This window comes from Hipposideros armiger, unplaced genomic scaffold (genome assembly GCF_001890085.2).
Source record: "Hipposideros armiger isolate ML-2016 unplaced genomic scaffold, ASM189008v1 scaffold_571, whole genome shotgun sequence".
Classification (NCBI taxonomy): Eukaryota; Metazoa; Chordata; class Mammalia; order Chiroptera; family Hipposideridae; genus Hipposideros; species Hipposideros armiger.
This window is the reverse complement of record NW_017731921.1, coordinates 841,158-849,611: the sequence shown is the minus strand read 5'-3', so window position 1 is coordinate 849,611 and position 8,454 is coordinate 841,158.

Here is an 8,454-nt window from a genome sequence, read left to right as displayed (position 1 = left end):
CTATGTATTTTTAAAAACTTATCCTATTAAAAAAGAGTTTCCCTAAATTGATGATAATTTTGACTTTACTTCATTTTAAATATTACAGTGCTAAAAAGCTGATTTATACAATTACATGAGTGGGGCTTCTCAGTTGGTAAACTTTGCTGTGAGATGGATAATCCAAATAGGACATTTTGTTGTGATTCCCTAAATGGAATTTGTGTGGCTTTTCCTTTGGGTTGTTCCTTTTTCTTCCAGAGAAATCCTCTGATCACCTACCAGGGTGAATGAAGCTTCTCATTGTTTGACATCACTTTCTTTAAGCCCTGTTTTCAGTACAATGTCTCCAGTACAGCTAAGTCTAGTAATACTTAGCACAAAGTCTGTCTCAGAGAGAAACCCAAAGTCTTCAACTGAGGTAAAAAGAGAAGCAGTCATGAAAATGTGACTTATGGAGGATTCTAGGGCTCTAGGTGCTTCTTATTGTAGACTTGGTCCAACCAACTTAGTTTACAGCGCACTCTAAAGCCACTGTAAGAGTAACTGCTGCATTTCACTTGTCCCTGTTAAGGTTCTGTGGTGTGAATCAACTGGCCAGGTCAGGAATGTGTTGGGTGAGGGAGAAAGGGGGAGGGGGATGCATTTAAAGACTGTTCCAATCCCAGAGAATAGCTTGTATAGTTTGTTATTAAATATCCTTTTATATCTATCTATCTATCTATCTATCTATCTATCTATCTATCTATCATCTATCTATCATCTATCATCTATCTATCTCTCATCTATCTATCATCTATCTCATAGTATTTCATAATTATAAACAATGCTCCAAAAACCTGTTTTTACATACAACTTTGAATATTTTTTGATTTTTTTTTTCTTTAGGATAAATGTCTAGAAGTGGAAAGTCTAGGTCAAAGCCTGTGATAATGAAATGAACAGATTTGGGTTTTTTTTCTGCTTAGATGCCCTTGCCACTTCTGCTCTCAGACAGTGAACTGATCCTTCAGAGAGAAGGGAGAACATAAAGAGAAGCATATGCAAGTCAATTTAATAATTTAAAGGGGCCTTTTGGCAAATAAGTTTCTTCCCTGTGTTCTTCTAGAGAAGCTCTCAGGCCAGGTAAGAGCCAATTCTACCAAGGATTTTCATTAGAACCAACAGTATTCTATTTTTTTTTTATTAAAAAAGTATTTGTAATTTGAAACATTTTAAAACTGATTTCTTTCAGGTAATCCAGATGAACTACCACAGAACTTGTTTTTTGTCTAAAAGATAACTTACTAGTTTCAACTGAAAGTAAATGATGAGAATTGTTTATTGACCCAGCTGGTGTTCTCAATCAAACTGACTTTTATGAAGTAAAATGTTCTTTGAACAAGCTTAATTTAAAAACTGTATAAAAGAATTTCCCCTAATTCAAAAAGATTTTGCAGGCCCAGAAGTCTGGGCAGCACTACAGTGTACCACGTGGTCTTGGCACTGTGTGTGTGTAGAGGTCTGTTTCTAAGTCTGGGATATACAGCCTATCTGGAGCTTTGGCCCAGAGTCAGAAATCACTTATTTATTTACTTATTTTTTTCAGGGATCATTTCAAAAGTTCTATAGGGTGAAAGGGTTTAGACTTAAACCTGTAAAAAAATAGTGACTACATCAGTAGAAATGGAGGTGTTTCATGTGTATGGAAATATCATAATTGACTTCCTTGGTGGGGTGGAATTCTCAGAGACCCCTGGAAATTTATACTTAGGAAGATAGTATGTGATAGAAAAAAATATAATTAAATAAAACAAATGTGAGGTTACTATATGTTATATCTTATCCAGAAGTAACGCTGCAGCTAATGAAGTGAAGCAGTTATAATGGCATTACTAGCTAGAGTGAACCTGTTGAAAGTACATGTAAAGAATATGCTGACATTCATAAATAGAATGTTCCCTACAACACCATAACATTCACGTGTAGAAAAAGTTCTTTTTCAGATGGCCTTCACTATTGTAGAATTTCCCTTTATTTTCTCCCCTTTTTATTTTCAATTGGCTTTGACATTCTGGCTCTCAGGGACAACTCTGGGTAGCTGTCAAACAGACAGATGCTTTCAATGATAACCAAATCTAAATAGAGACAGAAACAAACCCTTCAATATCCTGATGGATTAATGTTTCTTGGAGATCACTTACTTCAATAATTGATCATTTGCTGTGGTTTGACCATATGTGTTGGGGACAGTGTGTCTGTTGCCATAACAAACTAATTGAACAATTCAGTTGACATGGCTTCTGGTCCCTGTAGAATGGTGAACTTCAGCCATGACTGCCAAGCACAGCTGTGCTCTTAAAACCATGTATCTGGGAGACTTGACACTTTCCCAATTCCCTTCACCTGTGACCCACTTTATGGATTTTAGACGTGTGTGAACCTGAGCCCAGAAGGGACAGTTTACTTCAGTCTCCCGTCCTGTAGGTAAAGGGAGTGGCCATCCATTACCATCTCCCTCTCATTCTTAGGTTAATGACTACATTAAATATTAAACGAGTTTCCGTCTCCAGAGTGCTCATGTAAGTGATTTTACATTAGCTCATCCACTTTTGGCACTGTCCTTTCTTTTATTTCTGATAAAGCATGTTGCTCTGTGTAACATAATTCAGAGGAAATCATGATTGATTTGACAACTATTAATGTGATGCTTAATATTAACCTTCATCTTTAGATATGGAGGAGGAGAGGGAAGGAGGAGGAGTCGGAGGGAGACATGCGTCTTCGGCTTTTTAAAGGTGACAGGGATGAGTGATCTCATTAAAATGCCACAAAAATTAACACCACCCTCCCTTTCTCTTCCTTGAGACATCACAGAATCTCTGATTGCTCAGATACTGACTCTAAATCCTTCGTACCACAACTCTGTGGAGCTGTGTTAAGAGGGTAAAGATCATTTGGGGACACCATTACCATGGGAATAAAAATCTGTGGGATTTGCTGCAGCTTTTCAAAAAGGGTTAGGGTTTCACCTTTAGCTACTTTGTGATTTAACACTTAATGAGAAGGGGTGATGTGGTGGAGGCTGCCAGGAAAGCAGAATTAAGACATAATCTCTACCCAGTGAGATTATTATTGGGGCAGACAGACAGGCAAGACACCTAGAAAGCAGAGAGTGGAGGTGGCAAATCCAGGAAGGCGGATACTGGTGGGATTCGAGCTGAGAGATGGTGGGATTCGAGCTGAGAGAGTCTGAGGCATCTGTCAGCAGCTGTTTTTAGAAGCTTAAACCAGCAAAAGAAAGGCTTCCCTGAGGCTTTTTCTTCTGAGGCAAAGCTTATTCTAAAAAAAAAAAAAAAAAAAAAAAGAAAAAGAAATAAAAAGAAAAATCAACCTCATTTTTATATGCAGTGGAGTGTAGCTGCCCATGGCTCTTTTTGTTGTTCTTTTAGGAAGGGGACTAGATGTATATATATTTTTTTCATTTCCCCTCAGTAGAGGAGGAAATACCAACCCTGACTGGCAAACAGTGGAACAGGCTGGAGTTAGGCAGGAGTAAGATGATGGAAGACGGAATCCCTGGGCAACTGCAGAAGTCGGTGTGTTTTGAAGCTCAGTTTCTGCAATATGGGTCTATTCTCAGTCCAAGATATCAGAAAGAGAGTAGCAATAATTTGGGTCTGTTTATGACACTCGTAAGTATTTTAACAGTCTTAGGAGGATGGAACATAGCTCTAGCAATATTCCACGCTTCGCTTTCGTCCATTAGGGCCTGTGTATTGAATGAACCAGCCTTGCATGGAGACTTTTGCTGCATTTGTATAAAGTTTCCTTCCTAAAGAGCCAATATGTATGCATAAATATGCTACTTACGTGTTGAATTATATAATTGAATACGGTTTTATGATAGAATGAGAGACTTTAACCAGCTCAACTTCCTTCTTTGATCTATGAGGAAATCAAGATCTTACCCAAAAAAGTGGTCATATAAGGCCTCACAGCTGGTGGTGTATAGTTTAGGGGCACCCAGTCACAGGCCCCCAGTCTGTGTAACACCACCCTGGAGATGAAAACAGGATTTAATATCCAATAGGGGAGAGAAAATGTGGTTGAGAGCCTACTAGCCAGTACCCCCATTGTGAAACAGAAAGTTACAAATATTCTAGTAGAAATATAGCACCAGATTCCTTTTTTAAACATATTTTATAAAATATCTATCATTTGATGCACAGGCTGGCTAGGAAAATCAAATGGTAAGACTTTAAAAAAAAATATTTAACACAAAACTCCGTAGCTGAAAACTTAGTCTTTTGATACATGTTGGTCCTTTGTCTCCTTAGTATGCATGTCAACAAAACTAAGAAATCTGTAGTGAAATCCAAGTTTATGCAAAGCAATTAATATGAACTACATATTGCAACTGACAGCTGTGGGCAAGATCTCCACTATATGCCCACTGTAAACAGCTTTTAGTCCTAAGTAGTCTCTCTGGGAAAGTAGTAGCTCAGAAACCTAAGAATTCTTTTTTGGTGGGAGGTCTCTCTTGTGCATTTTGTGCATTGTAGGATGTTTAGCATCATTTCTGACCTCTATGCACTGGATACCAGTAGAACTACCTGCCTCCTCCCCACCCCCCATTTTAACAACCATAAATGTCCCTAGACATTGTCCCCTGGTGGTGGCAGAGTGGCAAAATATCCCCCAGTTGAGAGCCACCTCATTAGATGATAAAGCCCCTTCAGAATCAGCCCGCATGATCAGTTTGTTCCAGACCACAGAAGCCTGCCTTTGTTTCTTTAGTACAAGAGACAGCACCACAGTGTATAGGTGTGCATATATGTGTGTGTGAAGGCAGGCAAGCTAATTGGGGACTTTGTAAACCAATCAGGTAAAAGCAGAGAGGGAAGTGATAAAGAAGATCATTGGATCAGTCAGGGTCTAACTAGGAAAACAAACCACAGGGGACTAAATGCAGGGAATGGGTTACACTTGTGACATGTTGAGCTGAGAGTTATACTTGTATATAGAACTGCAAGAAGACCCAGAAATGAGCAACAATAGCCACGACTGCAGGTTATAGAGACAAAGGGAGGGGTACTATTCCTGGTACTCAGGGATCATGGTCACCCCGAAAGGGGGTGGGACCAGGATGGGCCTCTCTGGAGGGAGCTGGAGCCATGATGGAGAATCTGGCTTCTCTTTTCTTTTTTCTCCTCACCCTCCAATCTCTTGCCAGCACCTCTCCATTACAAGAGTTAGTCTCCTACTTGCCATACACCGTGTTTTATAGCGTATAGGAGCAAAGGTTGGAAAGAGACCTGTGGGCAAGCAGACCGGGACTGGCGTAAAAAAACTATGTTCTAACCTGTTCAAAGCAGCCAATAGCATCTCCTATTTCTGGGAGAACTAAGACTAGGAACATAAACTTACCTTGCTTTGTGTCCAAAATGTGACACATTTTCTGCTTCTCCAATGACTTTATTCTGCCCTCCCACAGCTAATGAGGTCCAAATACTAGTGCCAGGTAGGTGAGGGTGCCTATCTTGGGGCAATACCCAAGAGATTTTATACTGATATTCAGATTTAAAAAAATACAGAGTAGTGAGTAGGTATCTTACCTTTGTGGAGCATTTACCATGTGCCAGAATCTATGTTAATTCCATACATAATTTAATTCTAACATTCCAAAATGTTTATGATGCAGGCACTATCATTTTCCCATTTCTAGATATATGAAAATTAAAGTAGACAGAATTTAAGCAAATTGCCCAAGGTCACATAACTATTAAGGTCACATAGGATTATTTATCACTTGAATTCAGGCCTATGATATTGTGTACATCATAATCTTGGTCACTGTGTTACACTGTCCCGTGGCAGGAATATGATGATAATAGCTAACATTTGTTAAAAGTTACAGTATGCCTGGCTATGTTTTAAATGCTTTTCTATTTTTTTATTTTTAACTCATGGAAATCACACAGCAGCCCATTTTATATGTGAGGGAACTCAGGGACAGAGAGGTTAAGTAACTAAATGGTGAGCCGGATTTTGAACCAAAGCAGTTTGGCTTCAGACCTGTGCTTTTAACCACTAATGAGATACACAGTATGTGTGTATGTAACTTATTTATTAATTGTTTCATTTCAGCCAGTTCCATTCAGTGGAGGCACTTTCCTAGGCCTTGGAGCTACCAAGATGAATAGGTCATGACTGAGGAACTTATTTAATGGAACTTACCAATTAGTGGAATGCTCACAAATGTGTAAACAAATGACAAAGATTTCATGTGACAGGTACAATGAGAGAAGTTCACCCCAGGAAATATGGAGAAATAGAGGAAGATCAGAAAATTTGTCTATGTGGAATGGAAAATGGTAGCTCTGTGAATGAGTTTCATAAGAGAGCTAACTCATAAGATATCTTTGCACAATAGAAATAGTTATGCAAGTTATGCAAAGAAAGTGAAAGGAAAGAAAGTGGAAAATCAAAGAATATTCTTTTTCTAGAGCAAGGGGGGTCATGGAGTATTGGGTAAGAAGGCCAGGAAAGCAGAGGAAATCCAAGTTAACAAAGGTCTTATGTAATCTGGTGAGATGCTGAGAGGTTTTCCTTTTGACATGCTTTTAAAATTCCTTAGGGCACAAGCTGCGTTTGTTTTTTATTTCCATCTTCTACCAGTTATAAAATTACATTTTCTGGTGCCTTTGAGTGCACTGCAAATTGTTGAAGAGAACTAATGAAACCGTTCTCTGACTGTACTTTGCTGTATTTGCTTTGTGAGTGACACATGTGAAAACTCAGAGCTCTGTCCAGCTGGCACTTAGGAGGCCCTGGTGACCTGAATTTGGAACAAGCCTTGACCTAAGGCAGTAAAAGCCCTTACAGAGAGATTACTGCGAGGGAGCTGCTGAAATGTCACTCCAGCCTCACTCTCCGCTTCGCTGCAGCCCAGCTCTCCCCGAAATGGCTTTCTTTGGTGATTTAGCTTCACACTGAGTGTTCAGACCCAACCCACAAAGTGGAAACCTGCAGTTTGTGATTGAAACGCATCATCAGAGCTTTAGCCTAAAGATGTCACAGCTTTTATTCGTAGAATATACATAGAAAAGTAAATAAGTTTCCCCATCATGGACGATGCCATGCTTGGCTCAGTATTTGAGGAGGAGCTGCCCTGGGCAACTTGGCTTTGCCTTGTCCACTGGGCACTTGTGTGACTTCTCCAGTTGCAAACCCTTGTTGGGATGTGGATCCATGGAAGAGGTAGGGGGTGGGGGCGGGAAGGTGACGCCTGCTTGAATGTGATTTCAAGGTGCTAACGGCTAACTTTTGACAAGTAGAGTAATCTAATGAGCACTATTCTTTCCCAAACTGTAATTCTTTTGTTTCTTGCTTACTGATAATAATACAGTGAATTACAGGGAATTGTTAATATTAAAACTTAATAGAGTGAAAACACGAACAGAAGTCAGAAGAACATAGATTTGAATGTCAGTTCTCCTGTTTTTGTTGAATAACCATTGGGAAATCACTTAATCTATAAGTTTTAGTGTTCTCATCTGTAAAATAATTCCTTTTTATATAGTTGGTGTGGGGAATAAATTAATTTATGCATATTACAGTGATTTGTGAACCATGAAATGCTATCAGATTTAACATATTCCTGTTAATAAATTGACAAGATCAATAGCCTATTAGCCTCAAGTATTTTCATAACACTTGAGTTTTAGGTATAAATGTAGGGTAGTATCTGTTAGCAGAGGGTCTTTTTTTTTTTAATCAAAAACCTTTTTTCTAAGAGCCCATCTTTTTTGCTCTTTATTTTGTAACCATGGTCCAGAGTTGGCAAATCATAGAGAGAGAAAAAAAAGATTGTTATTGAACCATGATGATCTCATCTTGGCATACAAATGATATGGGAGCACCTCGATCCCTCTGGCTTGAGTCTTCATCTGAAAAAGAGGGATAAGAATACCTACAGCAAAGGGCAGTTGTCAAGACTACATGAGTTAATTCTCGCAAAGCTCTTAGCATAATGTGTGAAACAGAGTATTCAAAGAATATTAGCACCTGCTTTTACTGTCATTATTACAAGACCCACAATCTGCGGGCCCTTGTAAGGACTGTTTAATTTCATTCTGGACACAGTGGAGAATTATTGTGGGATTTTTAAAGCCACTTTTGAGTCATTAGTTCATATCTGGAAAATAACCTTCATTTTTCACTACTCAAGGTAATGTCTAAACACCATGTCCCAAATAGCTCCTACACCTTGTTTTCTGTAGAAAATAATGTGACCTTGTTTTCTGTAGAAAAATGTAACCTTGTGAATATAGTATAAAAAGCAACTTTAAACAAGATGATTAATATATTAAATAATGAATGGAAACTGACAATTTAAATGAATCTTATAAGAAATTTTTAGGTGCTCATCCTTTTTTTGATGAATAACCCTCTGCTAACTTATTTGAGCATGCTTGGCTTTTTATTGCATAA